This window comes from Mytilus galloprovincialis, chromosome 9 (genome assembly GCF_965363235.1).
Source record: "Mytilus galloprovincialis chromosome 9, xbMytGall1.hap1.1, whole genome shotgun sequence".
NCBI classification, from domain to species: domain Eukaryota; kingdom Metazoa; phylum Mollusca; class Bivalvia; order Mytilida; family Mytilidae; genus Mytilus; species Mytilus galloprovincialis.
The window spans coordinates 7,006,173-7,027,237 of record NC_134846.1 but is presented as its reverse complement, the minus strand read 5'-3'; the positions used below and the strand labels follow the sequence as shown (position 1 = coordinate 7,027,237).

Genomic DNA, 21,065 nt, shown 5'->3' with positions numbered 1-21,065 from the left:
CCCGAAAAAAGAACTATTCTGGATAGTAATCCAACAATAAGTTGACCTATTGGCTTGAAGATAACTTAACAGGAAGATCAAAACCTGTTATACTTCACCTATGATAGTTTTGCTCTTCCTGCTTAAGATTTCGAAATGAAAGCAAACAACTTCATCTGACCCTAATGATCTATTTCAAGAATCTTCCGTCATGTTTTTAAATGGATCAAACAACAGTCTCCGGGACAAGTTTGCAATTCCGCTGAGTGCAAAAGTTGTCACCTTAATTTTTGGAGTTAAGTCAAAAGTAAGTTGATAACTTGGTTGGTATTGGCTCTCTGATATTTGTCCTAAACATTTTTGCATCTAGCACCACTGTTGAAAAAGTTATGCCCCTTTTTTCAACAATTTCCTCAGAGGAAAAGTACTTTTCCTCAAGGGAAATCAAATTTCCCTGAAGGAAAAAGATTTTTCCTCAAGGGAAATTGTTTTTTCCTCAAGGGAAAAAAGATTTCCCTTAGGGAATTTGCTGCATAATAATTTCCTTTGAGGAAATTCTATTTCCTTAGAGGAAATTCTTTTTCCTTAGAGGAAATTCTTTTTCCTTTGAGGAAATTTGCAGCTTCAAATTTTCCTTGGAGGAAATACTTTTTCCTGTGAGGAAATTTGTAGCTTCAAATTTTCCTTGGAGGAAATACTTTTTCCTGTGAGGAAATTTTTGACAAACACTTTTCCTTGGAGGAAAATTCAAGACAACAAATTTCCTCTAGGGAAATCATTGTTCTTCAAATTTCCTCTAAGGAAATTTCTGAACATCAAATTTCCCTTAAGGAAATGTTTTCCCTTATTTTTACTTGTTAAACATTTCTTCACTACACCATGTATACAAACAGTATGAATATAATTATTACAAGACTGTATAATTGATGCAAATGATATTTAAAACTTTAATAAATGTTTGACTCAACATTTTAATGACATTGAAAATAATACAGTCTGACTGTTTAGATCTAGGTATTGTTTATACTTTTTATATAAATTTAACTTTGATTTATATTTTTTTTTGGAGCAAATGCTTCTATTTTCTTTGTAATTGTTTCAATGCAATACATTAATAAGCAACCAATTTGAATGTCATACCATTTGTGGTGTTCTAAAGAATTTGTTTATATATTTGCAGATTAAATAATAAAATAAACACTTTTCGTGTTATTTTAAATTAGAATTTCTTCTGTTTCAGCTTGTATACAGTTATTCAATCCACTACGTAAGAATTCAGTGAATACATTATTCCATTCACTAATCAATTCCCTTCAATTCTAAGAGAAATCATTTTTGCAAATTGTTCTTCAATGATCTTCTTCTGTATATTTGATATGAGGGAGCGGTGTAAATGAGTGGATAAAACTGGTGTTCCTTTTTTCAACAACAAAATAGTATTTGTTCAGCATTCTCCTTTCTTTTGATTAAGATATGTTGTTGCTTTTATGCAATAGTGTTTTTGTGTATCTATGATAGAACTCCATTTTGTTTATGGTCATTATCATGTGATAATGTTGAAATTTCCTATTTCTTTTTTGCAGGAAAGCACACATTCCATTTCAAATTAATCCAATTATGCACTATGTAAATAAATTTCAACTTTAAGTTTCCTCTTCAGTAATGACCTATTGATCATGAAAACCAAGATGTCTGATCACCTATAAATACACAAAATAAACAAATAAAATGTTATAAATGGAGAGAAAAACAGCAATAAATGTTTTTCATGTGTATCTTTCCTTATTAAAATACATTAAGTAAACTTGAACTCGAGAAAAATAAATAACTGCGATGTAGACTAGAAAGTATAAAATGCCAAATAAAGTATTCACGAAAAATTAGTTGATTTACAGAAGTCAAGTCCGTGTTTGCAGGAAATTTACATCATTGGTTGTCTGGTGGAGAGTTGTCTTATTGGCAATCATACCACATCTTATTTTTATATAACCTTGCCATATTCCTATTGTGTCTGTCCAAAGTTCAGAGCCTGTAGCTTTTGTCAGTTTAGTCTGACACTAAAATTTAGTGGTTGTTGTTGTTGTTGTTTCATACGGTCATATTTATTTTTTGTAATTTATTTTGTTATAAACTAGGCAATTACCATGATTAGTTTTACAGTTTGGATTGTTTCAATGTTTCATCTTTAGGTCTTTTATAGCTGCCTACTTTGACTATAGTATAGGGTATGGATTTTCTCATTATTGAAGGTCGTAACAGGCCTACAATTGCTTTCTCAAAGCCGGCCCATGATAGTTTTCATATTTAATATACCACATCTTTTAATTTTTATAGTAATCATGATACTAATAATCATCTTTCAAGTTTAATAACTTTTTTATATTAAAAGGTGCCTTACCATTTAGGTTTAGTTGGCTTCTGCAAATTTTACATTGCCTATCATTTCTGCTGTATATAATTTCTCTGTATCTTCTATAGTTCTTGTCCTATACATAAAAGAGTAAAAGTTGAATGACATCTTGCATCAATATTTTTTTCTGTTTAATGTACATTATGTATATTAATGTGTGTTTAATAAAAATCTAAACCGTGAGTGCTTGATAAGCTTCTTGCCCTTGTAGCTGGTCTTTAAGCTTTAAATAAATTTTAACGATCGACTAAAAAACTATGAGCACTGTGCAAATAAGACCCCTGCCCTCCAAAAAAAACAAAACATGCACAAACAGTGGTATTTATTGACATAAAACATGTATATAATATGGCTCCATTTATAGATATATATCTCGAGTGACTATAAGTTTAAGGCTGCGATTTTTTTAACAAATACATAAATTTCTAAAAACCTTTCAAAGTTTTTGAAAATGGACAATTTTAAAATAACTTTGCAACAACTAAAGTTCCTTAACTCTGCATCTTATAAAAAATATACATGATAAATAGGGAATGATACTCCAGCTTGCATATTATTCAAAGTTTTAAAGGAACATAACTGAAGAACGGTAAAAGTTTTACTACCAAAATTTGAAATTGATCTGATTAAAATTATGATAAAAAGTATTTTTTTAAAGTTTAATAAAATTTGGTTGAGGAAAACTTAAGTTAGAAGGCCGAAACAATTTTTTCCATTTTTAAAGAACATAACTATAGAATTTAGTAAAAGAGACACTACCAAAATTCAAACTTAATCTGTATTTTGTGATGATAAGCATTGTGTATTGATTTCATAACATTTGGTTGAGACAAACTAAATTTTAGAGAACAGGAAACCAAAAATTCAGCATATTTTCCCCATTTCTAAAGGGGCATAACTCTGATACTCTAGTACAGTAACACTGACATCACCAAAATTCAAACTTGATCTGAGAATTGTGATAACAAGCTTTTGTAAAAGTTTAATTGAATTTGGTTGAGGCAAACTAAAGTACTGTAAGAGAACAAAAAACAACTTTGGGACAGACGGACAAACGATCTGACAAGTGTTAAACATTATGCCCCCTCCACTTTGGGTCATAATAATAACTAGAGGCTCTCAAGAGCCTGTGTCGCTCACCTGTTAATGTGTTTACTGATGTCGGCCATCTTTGTTGGTAGGCGGGGTCATTAGACACTCTTTTTAAAAATAGATACCCTAGTATTATGATTGTGGCCAAGTTTGGTTAAATTTGGCCAAGTAGTTTTAGAAAAGATTTTTATACAAGTTACAAAAATGAGGAAAAGTTGTTTAATATTGACTCTAAAGGGCAATAACTCCTTAGGGGGTCCTCTAACAATTTTGATCATGCTGACTTATTTGTAGATCTTACTTTGTTGAACATTATTGCTGTTTACAGTTTATCTCTATCTATAATAGTATTCAAGATAATAACCAAAAACTGCAAAATTTTCTTAAAATAACCAATTTAAGGGCAGCAACCCAACAACAGGTTGTCCGATTCAACTGAAAATTTGTGAGGGGATATATCTTATTCTGATGGACATTAAAATCTTGAAAGATTTGCCCTAAATGTCTTGGTTTCAAAGATATAAAGCAAAAACTGCATTTTACCACTATGTTCTAATTTTAGCCATGTCGGCCATTTTGTTTGGTAGGCTGGGTCATCGGACACATTTTTTAAACTATAAACCACAATGATAATTGTCGCCAAGTTTGATTAAATTTGGCAAAGTAGTTTTAGAGAAGAAGATTTTTAGAAAAGTTACAAAAAATGATGAAAAGTTGTTAAAAATTGACTATAAAGGGCAATAACTCCTTAAGGGGTCGACTGGCAATTTTGGTCTTGTTGACTTATTTGTAGGTCTTACTCTGCTGAACATTATTGCTGTTTACAGTTTATCTCTATCTATAATAGTATTCAAGATAATAACCAAAAACTGCAAAATTTCCTTAAAATAACCATTTCAGGGGCAGCAACCCAATAAAAGGTTGTCCGATTCGTCTGAAAATTTCGGGGCAGATAGATCTTCACCTGATAAACAATTTTACCCCATGTCAGATTTGCTCTAAATGCTTTGGTTTTTGAGTTATAAGCCAAAAACTGCATTTTACCCCTATTTTCTATTTTGGTTGGTTTGACGGGTCACGCCACACATTTTTTAATCTAGATATCCCAAGGATGATTGTGGCCAAGTTTGGTAGAATTTGGCCCAGTAGTTTCAGAGGAGAAAATTTTTGTAAAAGTTTACGGACGACGGACGACGGACGCAAAGTGATGAGAAAAGCTCACTTGACCTTTCAGGTCAGGTGAGCTAAAAAGGGAGTTTGTCAAGATATAAAAACAATTCACCAAAGTTTCATAAAAATTTGTGAAAGCATTCTTGAGACTATCCTAATCCCAAGTCATGATAGTACAATGACATAAATCAGATTTTTTTTTAAATTAAAAGGAAAATTATCATGTTTATGTTATACAAAAATAATTCACCAAGTTTCATGAAAATTGCTCAAAGCATTATTAATAGTATACGTACTGGAAAAATTCCCCCTTTTATGAATAAAATCCCTAACTTTAAATCAAAAAATTTAAAATCCCTAAAAATTAAAAAGGAGCTTAATCATCATGATTATATCAATAGATAATTCACCAAAGTATTATGAAAATTTTATGATTAATGTATTCTAATTCCAAGACTATCTAAGACATTGTTTGTTTGAATTAAAAAAGCTGGAATAAAGTACCTGCTAGAATTCAGGAGAATTAGACCAAATCAGGCTATCTTCTAGATTATCAGACAATTGACTGTAGAAAAGGAATTTTCTTTTTTCTTATTTAGCTATTTGTTATCTCTTTCCTTAATATATACTGAACTAAGCCATTTTTTCACATATTTTTATTGTTTTTTCTCTCTTGTGACTTGTTATTTAACATAACAAAAAAAAAACAAAGGCAATGAAAGAGAAACTGACAATGCCAAGGCAAAACATAAGATGCAGAAAAGAAAAACAAAACAAAACACTAAGCAACACCAACATCACCAAAAAACTAGTGTTGAATTCATGTGCTCAGTCAGTCAGTGAGAGTTCGCAGATCCTGACCTACTATATCTATGCTTAAAAACCTAAAAATCATATAGTTCTAAACAAATTTTGTAAATTTATACTTGATTAAAATGTTGTCATAAATAGCATAGACACCTCTGAGTTTTGAGAACCACATGTGTTAATTGTGCGAGTATAATCATTGATAATCATGCACAAGATTGACTTTTAAAAGCCTATATATTGAAATTTTCTGAAAATATTGCATGCATTTATTAATATGACCAATTTCAAGAAATGCACAAAGATGTGAGATGATTTATATAATTGTAATTTCAGGAATTTACAGTAAAGGCTTTTATCCTCACTGCATTTTGCACTTTTCCTAATCCAGGAGCCAGAAGTTATGGCCTTTGAGACCTTTGTATGATTTTTATTTTAGTTTCTTTTTTTTATATTGAAGAGTTTAGTATGACGTCCATTATCACTCAACTAGTATATATTTTTGTTTAATGGCAAGCTAAAGCATGCCTCACAGGCACGGATCCAGGGGGGTGGGGGCTGAGGGTTGGTCATGTTGGAACCCCCTTTCTTTATTGGACGATCAATGCATTTGAATGGGGACATGTAGTTGGACACCCCCCCCCCCCAAAAAATTGTCCTGGGTGAGGAACCCCTCCTTTATATGACTAGATCCACCCCCGTCTCAGGTTCCGGGATTTTCTCGTTGCAATGAAGACCCATTGGTGACCTATGGCTGTTATCTGCTCTTTGGTCATGTTGTTATCTCTTTGATACATTCCCCATTTCCATTTTTATTTTCTTTTCGGTTCTATTATAAATATTAGAAACGAGTTTGGCGCCTTTACAAAAATATAATTGTCTGTGCTGATAGGGGAGTATGTGTGCATACCAATATTTAAATTTTCTAGGCCTTCTTTTTGGATATTTTGTGCATTTCTTGGTAAAATACTGTCAGACCTCGAGTGCTGTTGTTTTACAAAAACGGTCAAGTAATGTAGGGGAAAGAAACTAACTAAAAAGACCAAAATAAGCCACAACTAATGGGGGTCTCATTGGGGGTTTTGTTCATGGATCCCGCTTAGTTACTATTTATTTTTTTAGATTCTCGCATGATGCCATCCCGCTTACACTATGTAAGTGAACAATTCTGCTATTTTTGTAATTTCCCATGTCCCGCTAAACTTCATTTCGCGTTTTCACGGCACAATAATTTGAGGCCGGGAGGATAGGACCTTTATCGGGACTGCGGGATCGGGTGTTTTTAAGCTCTGAATTTCGGGATTGACCCTTTCGGGATACGATAATTCTTTTTTCGAATTTCGGGACCTCTGGATTTCGTGTTTTTAAGCCCGGGATTTCGGGATTTCGGTATCAGTACCCCTCCTACCCTCCCTCATAATTTGACTTTCATGTGTCACGTTTACAAAAAATACGCCTCGACAATCCCGAGTCCCGCTCAGACCCCCTTATAGGTACATAATGAATAGTTTACTATGTAGTCAGTAGTCGGGTCAAATACACATGTATATACTTTTAGACGACCTTAGATTCATTTCACAGCGAAAATACTCATTAATATTGAACATTTTAGATCACTTCACATTTAGATTTTATAACTTTTAAAATTAAGACCATATAGATTTAAGATCATTTAATCGAAAGATTATAATTTGTCAATGCGCAACTGTAACCAGGTACTGCATTTTTTTTTTTGCATGCGTCAAGAAACAGTTAAAAGTGCCGGGAATAGAAAAGCAAGTTAAACTTTTCATCTGGACTTTTTAATAAGTCTGTATACCGGACCTCTTCTCTATTTTGGGATTGAAAAAAAATCTAAAGTTAAAAATGCGGTTTTGAGTCTATTTCTTCTTTTTAATTTGGTGACACTAATATGGTATATTACCAATAATAAGGCCATATATTTCGGTGTGTAGAAATACCGCAAAAGACTTCTTAGTGCACTAAGAAGAAAGTTTTTGCATTAAGGACACTAAAACGATGTTTTAAGATCACAGCGAACATGCATATAAGAGGATATGATTAAATACCTCAAATCTATAAAGTAAGGTATCAATAGATTTTGTAATTTTGAAGTTAAATGACTTTTTAATCAACGCCTGCCACTCGCCACGTGACCAACGGTTTATTGCAGATTCCCGAATCATCATGTTCAATCAACCTAATCCAATAAACAATTGTCTTTTGATCGTTACTTATTGATTAATCAATGGTTGTTAACCTAACGGTTTAGCGTGGTATAAATTCAAGTTTATGAAAGAAAAATAAAAAATAAATTTTGTGTTTTAAAACTTTGCCTTTGTTATATATATTTAGTTTTTAAGGAAATTGCTATGCAAGCTTTTTATTTTATTTAAAGAACCCTATTTTGAGATTAAAATTGAGAAACAAATGCTTTTGATATTTCATTTCCTTACTAACAACACAAGAGTTTACATACTATCATTATTCCTTGAAAGACATTTGAGAGTATGTGGTGTCCATGGGGTTCTTCAAAATCATATTACAGAAGTAATATATAGAAAAACTCCAAGAGGTAAAATTATTTTACGTTTTAAAAAGAGAATTATAGAATAAATAATAACTGTCTTCTATGAACGATAACTTTAAACTGGTGTCAATGCTTTTTTTTTAACAATTCATCTTTATTTCAACAATTGAAGATGAATACCATTTTATTTTATAATGTAATAAGCACTATGGGCAGGCGCGGATCCAGAGCTTGAAGTGTGGGTTTGGGGGAGGGGTTATGTGAGAAATGTTTAAAACACTAGAGAAGTTTTCATGTTATACCAAACCATATGTTTTTCAAGAAATGGCACACTTTTTGTTCATCCGGCATATGGTTACTCTAAATAAAATTTTAAGTATTAATTTTATAAGTTTAATTATTTGATTACAGATCGTATCTACCCGTTTTGCAATTGTTGTATCACTCTAAGGGAGGCTAATAAAGATATATATAATAAAATCAGAGGCGGATTTAGAGGGGGGGCCCGGGCCCCCCTTTTTTGGGAAAAAAATTAGTTGCTTATATAGGGAATCACTGAAGCGTGACTGGAGCGGGCCCCCTCTTAGGTCAGTCAGTGGGCCCCCACTTATGAAAATTTCTGGATCCGCCACTGAAAATATAGAGATAGCAGCCTTGGATTGTCTTAATTAAATCCTTTGGTCCTCTAATTATCAAGTTACCCTCTGGCCAATGTTAATATTATGACTTGTGTATATTTAAAGAAGTGTAGCGACAACGTGTCACTCTATTCAGTGCTAGATATTCAAATTATAGTAAAGATAACATTAAAACAAGAAATGGTTAATACAAAAAATATTTTAAGATTTTCAACCGGGGGTGGGCTCGTTTTAACCCCCTAAATCCGCTAATGATGTGGGAGAACTAAATTATTTAGTTAACTTAATCATATGACTCTTAAGCCCGTTCTGCCATTATTAAGAAACGCTAAAGAACGGAAATGTATGATTTTAAGATTTGGAAATAAATGAAATTGGTGTCACAAATGGTATGTCTGCTTGTATTTAAAATATTTTATAAATAGATATAATGCAGGGGCGGATACAGGATTTGACGTTAGGGGGGCGCAGAATAAAATTTCGAAAATTTTTTGAGGTTAAAATTATCAAAGTTAATGAAATATTCTTCTAGAGTAGGTGCAATGTAGATAGATATCTTGCCAAGCGAAGTGTGGCGAGAAACATTTGTGGTAAAATGAGCGAGAAATTAAAGTTTCAATCTAAAACCGCATAATTTAAATGACAATCTAAATTAACCATAATTAACAAAAAATCTATTAGTTTCTGTTCATTGACTACGGTAACCTCTATATATTTACCAGAAAACGGGACTGAACAAAAGTAGAATAGAAACAATTCTGAGTACACAAACTGATTCTCCATATAAAAAAAGTGAGACGAAGCAAATGACGATAGCTCATCTGACCAATATAAGGTATTGAAAACGAAAATGATTACTGGTACAATTTATTTGTCAATTCATGATATGTGTTTTTATTTTTGTTCTATTTTCGGAGGTCGTGCTAGACTTTTTACATACTGTAAAACAAACAAAAATGGCCGCTAACCACTAAAATCAAAATGAGATCCTTAAACAATTCATTGTGCTTATTTTCTTGGGATCCCATGTAATACGGTAGTACCTACGGGTTTGGGCCTTGACCGTTTATGCATGCTTCGGCAAAATTTACATGTTTGCAAGTGAGAAATCATGTATTGTCACAGAGATATTAAATAATGAGTCAAATTAACAAACTAACCTCTCGCTTGAACCATAATCTTTATCTTTCCTTAAGAAAGAATCTAACTTACACTGCTTTCTTGGTATGATGAAATAACCAACCGGTTACCCAAATAGCGGGTAGGGCTCCCACCTTCTTCGTGGTAAAGTGATGTAGGGATGTTTTTGAACTTCGACTATCAAAGAAATTGTTTATTAAAACTGCAACTAGAATGTCACAATTTTTTTATTCTAACTGCTAAAAGCCTATGATATTTGTCATCAAACGCAGTACCGCTTTTGACACCTTCCTTTGAAGTGTAACATGTTTATAGAACTTAAATAAACAAAAGGTCAGTTGATTAGTAATCACGTTAAATGATTCTGTTAAATTACTGTTTTATATAGTAATACTTGTTTGAATGTTACGACAGATTGAATGCGACGACATTAGCTTTCGTCGGATACTTTATTACGTCCGGACAACCCCATGCTTTGCAAATTTTAGGGGTTGGGGGGAGGGGCGCCCGCCCGCCACGCCCCCGCCTAAATCCGCCCCTGTAATGCTCATATAATTAACGGTTGTTTAACTTCGCTTATTTATAGCATTTAACAAATAACTTCGTATTCTTATTTTCGGCATCAAATAAAAATAATGGAATAAATAAATTTTAAAAGACAAGGAAAGTGAATTAAAAAATATATACAACAAAAATAAGCGAATGGAGATGTGGTACGGCTGTCAATGAAACACCTATCCACAAAAGTTAAAAATGAAGAAGATGTCAGAAATGAATTGGTCATAATTTATTCACAGTCTAAAACATCGAAGGGACTAAACATCAACCTATACATATTTATACTTGTAATGCATTTGTATATAAACATCGAATCAGAAATATGTTCCTTTCCTAAACATGTTTAAAAACATTGCCGTGATAGTTATCAAAAGTACCAGGATTATAATTTAGTACGCCAGACGCGCGTTTCGTCTACACAAGACTCATCAGTAACGCTCAAATCGAAATATTGATAAATGGCATAGTTCTTAACATTAGAAAAATGAATGAAGTATTGGCAACTGGACGTTAAGCAACCAAATATCAATCCTCACTTTTCCGTGAAGTGTTCACAATTATTTGTCTTTTTAAAATTAAAAGGATGAAAAATTCCCAAACTGAAAAGAGTTGAAAATACGCTATTAATTTAGAAGTAAAAAAGATAGCAGACAGAATACAGACGGCAAAAACAAACAAATGAAAAAAAAATAGAGAACAATTTGAAATACCATATACATGTTTAATCAGTATACTAGTAGATCACGGGCCAAGGTTGAGCGAACATGAATTGCTATCGATTATACTAAAGGTGACAATCAACTTTTTGAGGCACGTGTCGAGAAAACATTAGAAAACATATAAGTTAAAATTATGAAAGGAGTAGGTCCGGTAAGGACCGATTTTGGCCTCAAATTTCAGGTTCATCTGACGAAAGATTTTGACCACTTTTGAAACACTTAAGTGTCTATTTTATTTGATTCTATTAGTGTATGTGGAAGATTTTCACTGATTTTGTCATTAAAAGCTCAATTAAATATGAAAAATCCACCAAATATGCCGGAAAATGTCACTTTTCAGATGGTTTTTGCAATTTAGCATGACTTTATGGTGCTTGTACCCGATATATGTGCCATGTATTGTCAAAAACAGCCCATATTTATGTAGCAGAAGCATTCTACTGTCCAAAAAATAACTAAAAGTTTACTTTTAACAATTTTGTAAAACTGCTATATTTTGGGGCCAAAAAGGTGTCTTACCGGACCTTCTCCTTTTACAAAGTCTATTTCTATATGCCATATCCTTTGTGACAGTTGTATCATTCCATCAGGTCCTTAGTGCACATTTTTGTTCTTAGTGCACTAAGGAGGTCCTTTGCGGTGTTTCTACGGACCCCATATATTTGAAGCTGTTCAAAATTCTGTACATTATAGGTACGTGTATCAGATCGGACAATAATTTTCATATATATAAAAAGAATTACTGTATAAGTTATCTAGTATGAAATATGTCCACTGGACCGACCGTGCAAGTGCTATATATATTATATCATGTATATAGCCAGTCAAAAAGATGTGGTATGATTGCCAATGCATGAGACAACTATCCACAAAAGACCAAAATGACACAAACATTAACAACTATAGGTCACACAAGGTCGTTAAAAACTTCCATTTGTTGTTGTCCACTGAAAATAAGCTCATAAAAACACGAATCCCCGTTTACTCAATTCCACCTTTATTTGTTAATATTTCTTTATCTTTTTCTTTTGATTTTATCATATCTTTTTTGTGAAATATTTTGTGTGGTCGAACATGAAATTGCCTCCGATGCTACAAAGAAAATTTGTTTAATGTCATCTGTTGCAATATATGCTAAGTACTACACGTGGACAGGATGTTCCCCAGAAAATAAGTTATACACACCTTGATATAACCCCGAGGGTACACGCTACTGTCATATGGAAAATTACTGGGTCACCTGTAAGATGGTAATCAGCCATGCAACTAATTAGGTTACTGACCATGTCACTTCAATTTAAAAAGTTTATCGTTAGATATCAAAATGATAAATTCATTTTAATTAAAAATTTAAGAACTAAAGGATTTATCATTATAATGAAGTGAAATAATTCAACCAAATCGTACATAGATTATATCAAGGATTTTCTTACTATACAAATCCTTGATTATATACATATTTTTTTTTTATCTATGCCGGAAAGAATTGAAAAACTGTATTTATAATTTTTGATTTGTTTTATAGAAATCTGTGTAGGTCTCATGAAATGGAACTCACGCAACGCATGCCTAATTAAGATTTATAAATTTATTGAAAAATATAACAAAAATTTAGTTTTGATATTAAATTAAAGTTACCTTTCCGCGCTGTAATTTATTTGATATGACATGAATCAAGCAATTTTTGTTGAGGGATTTATGGGTTTGTCCATACAACGTATAAAAAAAGAAGTGTATGTTATTAGTATTTCACATGCCTTGTTTTCGCCTTGAAGCTCATTATTCAGAGTGTTTCAGACAAGATGATGAAAATAACGTGCAAGATACTTTTTTCGATCATCGTGAAGAGACAATTTTAATTCCCATTCCTCGATGCACTCTACCCCTGATGAATTAATTGTATATTTATAATTCCTCGTGCTTTTAATTAGCCCCCCCCCCTTTTTCGTGGTTACCGTTATGCCAATAAATACCCGGGACTTGATTTACATGTAAAATCATGGGCGGATCCAGCCATAATAAAGGGGGTTCCAACTACATGTCTCCATTAAATAAGGGGTGTCTAAGCATACCTAAGTGTCAAAAGAGAGTTTTTCCCGACCTATTCACATATTTTTAAGGTTCCTATATACAAGGTGATAGGACGTTCGGTTCCGTTGGAATAGGTTACCTTTTCACGCTATGCCTTAAAACTTTTCCTGCACAGGTAACCTATTCCAACGGAACGTCCTATCACCTTGTATATAGGAACTTGAGAGGATTCCCGAGATTATCATTTATGATCATTTATGCAATGCTTGCTCACAAAATGCTAGGGGAGGCCAACCCCGGATTCCATCCCCTTCGACCCGCCACAGAATACAGATATAATTGATAATTGTTATTTAAAAGTCATATACTATAGCCACTATATAGTACTAGAACCGAACACCTGTTTTGGGATATATATACATACACCACATCTTCCTATGTCTATATAGCTGATTTACCGTAAATAACTGCGAGAAAATGAATAATACACAAGTTGATAATTGTCTCTTCTCTGCTAATTTTAATGTGCATGCAATATTCACTCTGATTTACTTGTGAGACCACCGACACTAATAATAATTACCTACAAAATAATAGGTGCTCCTTTACTGGGAAGAACATTTCGGATCCGATCAATTTATTGGTTCCATTCCCCCATTCTACACTTCTCCTTAGAAAAAATGCCTTGCAATGCGGCATAATTATCTGGACTACTAACTTACTTCCATATAACTTCGAAAACAGACTATAATCTATTTCACTGGATGAGATTGGGATCACAGATTTTTTAATGGATTGGTAATTTTATTTAAAGCACAAGTTTACAAAGCAAGAATTAGATTAATCACATTTTTCACCCGGCCTACACATCAAATGGTTGCCTCCTTACTGACTTTATTAATGTATGCTATTGCTATGAAACTAGGTCATTGTAGGTAAACTGTCATCTATTCCCTTAAATCTTTGTTCCCAGTCACCCCAAGTTTGATTTAAATTAGTCAAGTATATATCTACTCTATTAGGTCTCTAGTTTAGATAGTTAATAACTTGCAAATTAAAATCATACTCCTCACAAATTTATTTCTTTAAATATTATGGATGAAATACATGTAGCAAGTAAGGGATGAAATTAAATTGGATGAGATGTGGCATTTTTTTTGGATAAAGTAGTATGTCTGATGTTGTCAAACTTAATTATAGACCCTTAAGGGGCGGATCCAGTCATTTTAAAAAGGGGTGGGGGTGGGATTCTAACCCAGGACAAAAGGTGAAAGGGGGGGGGGGTCCAATTACATGTCCCTATTCAAATGCATTGATAATCCGAAAAAAGGGGGGTTCCAATCCCTTGAACCCCTCTCTGGATCTGTGCCTGCCCTTTAAAAATAAAATTATCCTTATTTTGAGTTAAAGCTTATACATTTTTCTATAATGCTTCTCAGGGGCGGATCCAGCCATTTTAAAAGGGGGGTCCCAACCAAGAGCAAAGAGGGGTTCCCGTTCCAACTATATCTCCCATTCAAATGCATTGCTCGGTAAAAGAAAAGGATTCCAACCCTCGAATCTATGGTCAGGTTGTTGTCTCTTTGACACATTCCCTTTTTCCATTCTCAATTTTATCATGTAGTCGTCGTTGTCCCAGGACATTTAGTTTTCGCTTAATTACTTTAGTACAAGTAATAGAAATCTATGAAATTCAAACACAAGGTTTGTGACCAGAGTTTTTGTTCAGAGTTTAGGAATTACATGAATTAGGGGCCAATAGGGGCCAATAGTAAACTTTGTTTGATTTTATAGAAAATTGAATTATTGGAGTTCTTTGATATGCCAAATCTAACTGTGTATTTAGATTCCTAGTTTTTTGGTCCTGTTTAAATTGGTCTACCTTAAGGTCCAAAGGGTCCAAAATTAAACTTATTTTGATTTTAACAATATTTAAATTCTTGGTGTTCAGATTAATATGCTGAATCTGAATATTTACTTAGATTTTTTTATTATGGGCCCAAATTTCAAGTTGGTCCAAATCGGGGTCCAAAATTTTACTTTGTTTGATTTCAACAAAAATTGATTATATGAGGCTCTTTGATATGCTGAATCTAACCATTCATTTAGATTTTTGATATTTTGGCCCGTTATCAAATTGGTCCACATTGAGTTCTAAAAGGTCCAAAATTTAACTTTAAGTTTGATTTCACCAAAAAATGAATTATTGGGGTTCTTTGATCATGTTGATATGCTGCATCTACTGTAACCATGTATTGAGATTTTGAATATTGGACCATTTTAGAGGTTAATTGTCAATTTGAAATTTTTAAGTACTTGGACCGCATTCATTCTGTGTCAGAAACCTATGCTGCATCAACTATTGAATCACAATCCAAATTTAAAATTCAGAGTTTATCGAGCTTGAATGTTGTGTCCATACTTGCCCAAACTGTTCTGGGTTCAACCTGTACGTTTGTATCAAGCTGAGCCATGCATAGCATTTTTATTGGTTATTTATATATTAATTTGAAATTTTGACAAGTGAGACACATACAGATTATACTGTTAACAATATTTCAGAGTTTAACGTAGTCAAGCGAAACAAATTTTAGAAGAATAGTTGAATCATGTCTTTGTTGTCAAATGAAAAATTAGTACGAACACAAAGAAAAAGTATGGGAATGTTTGTTTTTTAAACTATTGACCAGGGTGAAAGTCTTTGAAAGTCATGACTGGCAAAAAGTTTGTGAAATGAAATAGCACAAATATTCCATTCTTTTTAAATATAACTGAATATAAAGAAAAACACAAACTGATGTTTTATAATAGTTTTTACGCCTTTTATGTTTTATAGGACAAGAAATATAGAAAAATAATGAAAAATATAAACAGTTACAATAGAAATGAGCGCAAAACAAGATTAATAGAATACAACAAGGCCTAAATGGTAAGACCACTTCTATATACTGTAAATTCAGATTTTTCAGGGAATGGACAACTTATTGTGATTACAAAAAAAATCTGCATAAAGATCTATATAGTTACATGATATATATATATATATATATATATGTTTCTGTTTTTGCGATACTCACCCAGTCACATTATTCGCATTACTAAAAAGTTTCGATAATTTCTGAATTACAGTAATAAAAGAAATTGCCTTTGAATGATGACTCATATAAAAATAAGAAAATGTGGTATGGTAAATGAGTGACTTATCCACCAGAGTTCAATGAAGCGGATGCAAAAAATTAAAGGCCAATCATGGGCCTGCCTTCAATAATGAGAAAACACTTCCTTTATAGGTCATCCATTAAAGATCTCAACATATAAAGATTTAAACAATCCAATTTAGTTCAACATGTTCAAAGTCAATAACAATTAATAAAAAAAAAATCATGCCTAATATAAAATATTGTTTGTTTCTCCAATCCTGACCGACCCTGCAAAAATGACCCTACTCATAAAATTTTATTGTCAAAACTAAGCCAAATATTATTTTATTCATTTCTGATTTTCGGGCTTGCCGGATCGATAATATTCAGGCTTTTGGGAAAAATAAAATTATTTACCTACCTAACTACCCACACCTGGCTTGTCAGAATAGGGATTAGGGAAAAAAACAATATATTAATTTAGGCCACATGTCTGTGAGCACTCAACCTGACCATAATATAGGACAGTGGTTCAAATATTAACACAACATATGAACATTCTATAACAACTATTGCAAGTGGCTCAACTTTAAATATCACTGCAAGGCACTAAACAACGAATATTAAATCTTGGACACAAAGCACTGAAATAAGAGAACTCATAAGCATGACAAGTAATAATATCAAATGAAAGTTTCTCAAAATGTTCATTAAAACATGATAAAATAAGCTTATTTATATTGCTGTTTTTTTCTCCATTTATAACATTTTTTTTTTATTTTGTGTATTTATAGGTCAGATATCTTGGTTTTTATGATCATCAACAGGTCCTGCAGGTCTATACTGAAGAGGAAACTTAATTGTTAATACTTTTCTACATAATGTGCTAATTGGATTATTAATGTGAAATGAACTCAACTGTGTGTTTTTCTGGAAAAAGAAATAGAAAAAATCCTACAAAATTGCTAGAAACAAAATGGAGTACTATCAAAGAACACAATTGTGTAAAATGTAACAACCTACATTCATATTAACTGATGGATTATGGAGAAATTAAGAAAAAAAAATAGTATCTTTGTCATGTTTGTTGTCGAAATAAACACCTGCTTTATCCATTCATGTACATGGCTCCATCATATCAAATATACAAAGAAGATGTTTGAAGAACATATGTTGCCAAAATTTATTCAACCAATTGAAGGAAGATGTCTTGTGGATTGAATTATTTATGCACTGAACAGTTATGTAGGGGGTCGAATACACAGCAGCTGAAACAGAAGACAAGTTAATTTGACATGAAAAGTGTTTATTTGATTTAATATGCAAATATGAGCACAATATTAATAACATCACAAATGGTTTGATATTCATAGCGTTTTGCTTATTATTGTATTGTCTTAAACATGCTAAACAGTCAGCCTTTTGTTTTTGTATGTTTAATACTCACCATGAAAATTTGTATTACAGTATTAAAGTTTTAATTATCTTTTGTATCAATAATTCAGTCTAGGAGAAAATATATTAATACTGTTTGTACTGTTATGAAATTTCCATAGAGGAAAAACATTTCCTTAAGGGAAATTTGATGTTCAGAAATTTCCCTAGAGGAAATTTGAAGATCAATGATTTCCTTAGAGGAAATTTGTTGTCTTGAATTTTCCTCCAAGGAAAAGTGTTTGTCAAAAATTTCCTCACAGGAAAAAGTATTTCCTCCAAGGAAAATTTAAAGCTACAAATTTCCTCACAGGAAAAAGTATTTCCTCCAAGGAAAATTTGAAGCTGCAAATTTCCTCAAAGGAAAAAGAATTTCCTTTAAGGAAAAAGAATTTCCTCAAAGGAAATAATTATGCAGCAAATTCCCTAAGGGAAATCTTTTTCCCTTGAGGAAAATACAATTTCCCTTGAGGAAAAATCTTTTTCCTTCAGGGAAATTTGATTTCCCTTGAGGAAAAGTACTTTTCCTCTGAGGAAATTGTTGAAAAAAGGGGCATAACTTTTTCAACAGTGGTGCTAGATCCAAAAAATTTTAGGACAAATATCAGGGAACTAATACCAACCAAGTTATCAACTTTATTTTGACTTAACTCCAAAAAGTAAGGTGACAACTTTTGCACTCAGCGGAATTGCAAACTTGTCCCGGAGACTGTTAAACCCTCCGAATACAATTTATAAACAATATACCCTAATGAACATTCTATGAAAAAATATTGACACTCCTGAAGTATTTGGTCACATAGTTTCAGGGAGGAATATCTATGAAAAAATATTGACACTCACAAAAAATGTATATACATGGATAAAAAAAGTCAGGAGAACTGTTCTAAAACAGTACGTAGAACTGTCAGCCTGACACCTTTTAGTCAGTTCTAGGTTAGAACTGTTCTAGCTAGAACTGATTTGGTCAGTTCTACCTAGAACTGATCCTGACAGTTCTACCCTAGAACTGATCCTGACAGTTCTAGCTAGAACTGACCAGATATTTGGTCAGTTCTACTTCTAGAACAGTTCTACGGTTAGAATTGATTTCTAATTCTACGGCTAGAATTGATTTTTATAAATTCTACGGCCAGAATTGATTTATAAATTCTACGGCTAAAATTGATTTATAAATTCTACGGCTAAAATTGATTTATAAATTCTACGGCTTAAATTGATTTTTATAAATTTTACGGCCAGAATTGATTTATAAATTCTACGGCTAAAATTGATTTATAAATTCTACGGCTAGAGTTGATTTGTAAGTTTTAAGAACACTTTGCCTTAATATACAGGGTTGGGTAAAAAAGCGATTTAAATTATATAGAGTTTTGCTATTTTGCCGGTTTTATTTCAGATTTAAAATCGGCAAGACTTAGGCAGCAACCATTTGATTTTCGGGGGGGGGGGGGGGGGGGGGGGTTCTATGTTTTTTTTTTGAAAAAAAGTTTGTTTCCAGTTTTTGGTGAAAAAAATAATTTGTTTTGGACCCTGAGAAAAAAAAATTGTTTGTTTCATCCTCAGCTGCCACTATATGTAATGCTAAAATTGAAAGAAAAAAATTGTTTTCGGTTTGTCGCTAAAAAAATAGATTGTTCTTCGCCGAAGTCGAAAAAAAAGTTTGTACAGAAAAAAAAACCCATAGCCACCCCCCAGAAAATCAAATGGTTGCTGCCTTAGAGAACATGTTTAACCTGTTAACCCCGCCATATTCTGCATGTATGTGCCTGTTCCAAGTCAGGAGCATGTAATTCATTGATTTTCTTTTGTTGATGTGTTACATAAATTTTTGTTTTTCTCTCAATTTTTGTACATAAATTAGGCCGTTAGTATTAGGAGGGGGGCATTATTATTTGAATTGTTTTACATTTGTTATTCCGGGAGTCAGGATGGCTCATTATCACATAACAAAATTATCGGACCTCAATAACCAATATAATATCTGTTTACGAGTAGTTTTCATACCTCGGACGACCTGTTTAACAAAAATCTTTTGACCGCATCAATCTAAACTGCCTTTATTTGCTTTTTCATTCTGCAAATCTATATAGCTGCACAGTACTTCAGTTTTAATTTTAGGTCTAGAGGGACTGTAATATACAAGTAACAGCAATTTTGGAAATAAAATGTAATTGTTCACATCAATTTATAGTGCCAGCATGCAGGGGCAGCTAGATCCAGGCTGGGGGTCCAACTATATGCTCCCATTCATATGCATTGATGTTAAAAAAAAAGTGGGGTTCCAACCCCTGGACCCCCTCCCCTTGATCCTCCAATGAGCATGTCCTTGTTTTATTCAAAATATTGAATCATAAACAAATATGATTATCAGTAGTTTTTATACTTCAGACTGAGTCGTGTAATAAAATCTTTTGACTGCATCAACCAAAACTTACCATATTTGCTTTTTTATTATGTAAATCTTATAGCTGCACAGCAATTCAGTTATAATTTTAGTTCGAGAGCAACTGTAGTATATAAATAACTGCAATATTGGAAATCAATGACCACAAATTTTTTTTCTCGCATTAATTGAGGGTGCCAGCATTTCCTATTTTTATTCAAAATATCGCATAAGGAAAAATTAACAGTAGTTTTCATACCTCAGACTGACTCATGTTACAAAATTATTTGTCTGTATTCAATCAAAACTGACCATATTTGACAGCATCAACCAAAACTGACCATATTTGACCACATCAACCAAACTGACCATATTTGCTCTTTTTTATACAACTCTTATAGTCGCATAGTAAATCTGTAATATTTTTATGTAAGAATGAGTGTATAATCATTAAATACAAATATCTATATTATAGGGTTATTTGCATGAATATTGGGGAATATTGTTCCGAGTAGAATTTTATATTGCGCGTGCTTATATTTTTATATCAGGATGGATTGTTCAATATAAACATAATAAAGGAAAGCAAACATTGGAAAACAAAATTATGCTCGCATCAGTTTAAAGTGCCAGCATGTCCTCTTTTTAATCAAAATTTTGAATCGTAAACTAATTTCAGTAGTTTTGATATCTCAGACTGACTCATGGATATAACAAAATTATTTGTCTGCATCAACCAAACCATTTGAGAGCCGTGGTGTAGTGGTTAATGCATCGGACTACTAACACAAAGGTTCCTGGTTCGATTCCCGTTTGGGATGAAAATTTCAGGAACTTAATTTTCGGCTCTCCCTTGACACCATCTGCGAGTATGGTCTTGTAACACATAGGCTAAAAAAAACCAAAAAAATTCACATCAATTTAGAGTACCAGCAATTTTCTGCAAGTCCTCTTTTTATTCAAAATATTGAATTGTAAACAAATTTCAGTAGTTTCGATCAGACTGAGTCGTTTTAACAAAATTATTTGAC

General features: G+C 32.6%; 2 long non-coding RNA genes across 7 annotated transcripts; one reads left to right on the top strand and one right to left on the bottom strand.

Annotated features, from left to right (window-relative positions):
* Positions 1 to 901: 901 nt before the first annotated feature.
* On the bottom strand, positions 902 to 13,746 carry LOC143044330 (uncharacterized). 6 transcript variants are annotated; one of them, XR_012968646.1, is made up of 3 exons: positions 13,662 to 13,746; positions 2,378 to 2,465; positions 902 to 1,679 (listed from the first exon to the last, which is right to left on the bottom strand). It is a non-coding gene; the product is annotated as an uncharacterized LOC143044330 (long non-coding RNA). The 6 variants fall into 6 exon arrangements; XR_012968644.1 differs by having other exon boundaries at positions 13,658 to 13,743; XR_012968645.1 differs by lacking the exon at positions 13,662 to 13,746 and adding an exon at positions 9,787 to 9,826.
* Positions 13,747 to 15,909: 2,163 nt separating this feature from the next.
* Positions 15,910 to 17,700, top strand: LOC143044329 (uncharacterized). Its single transcript, XR_012968640.1, has 2 exons — positions 15,910 to 16,003; positions 17,009 to 17,700. It is a non-coding gene; the product is annotated as an uncharacterized LOC143044329 (long non-coding RNA).
* The last annotated feature ends 3,365 nt before the right edge of the window (positions 17,701 to 21,065 follow it).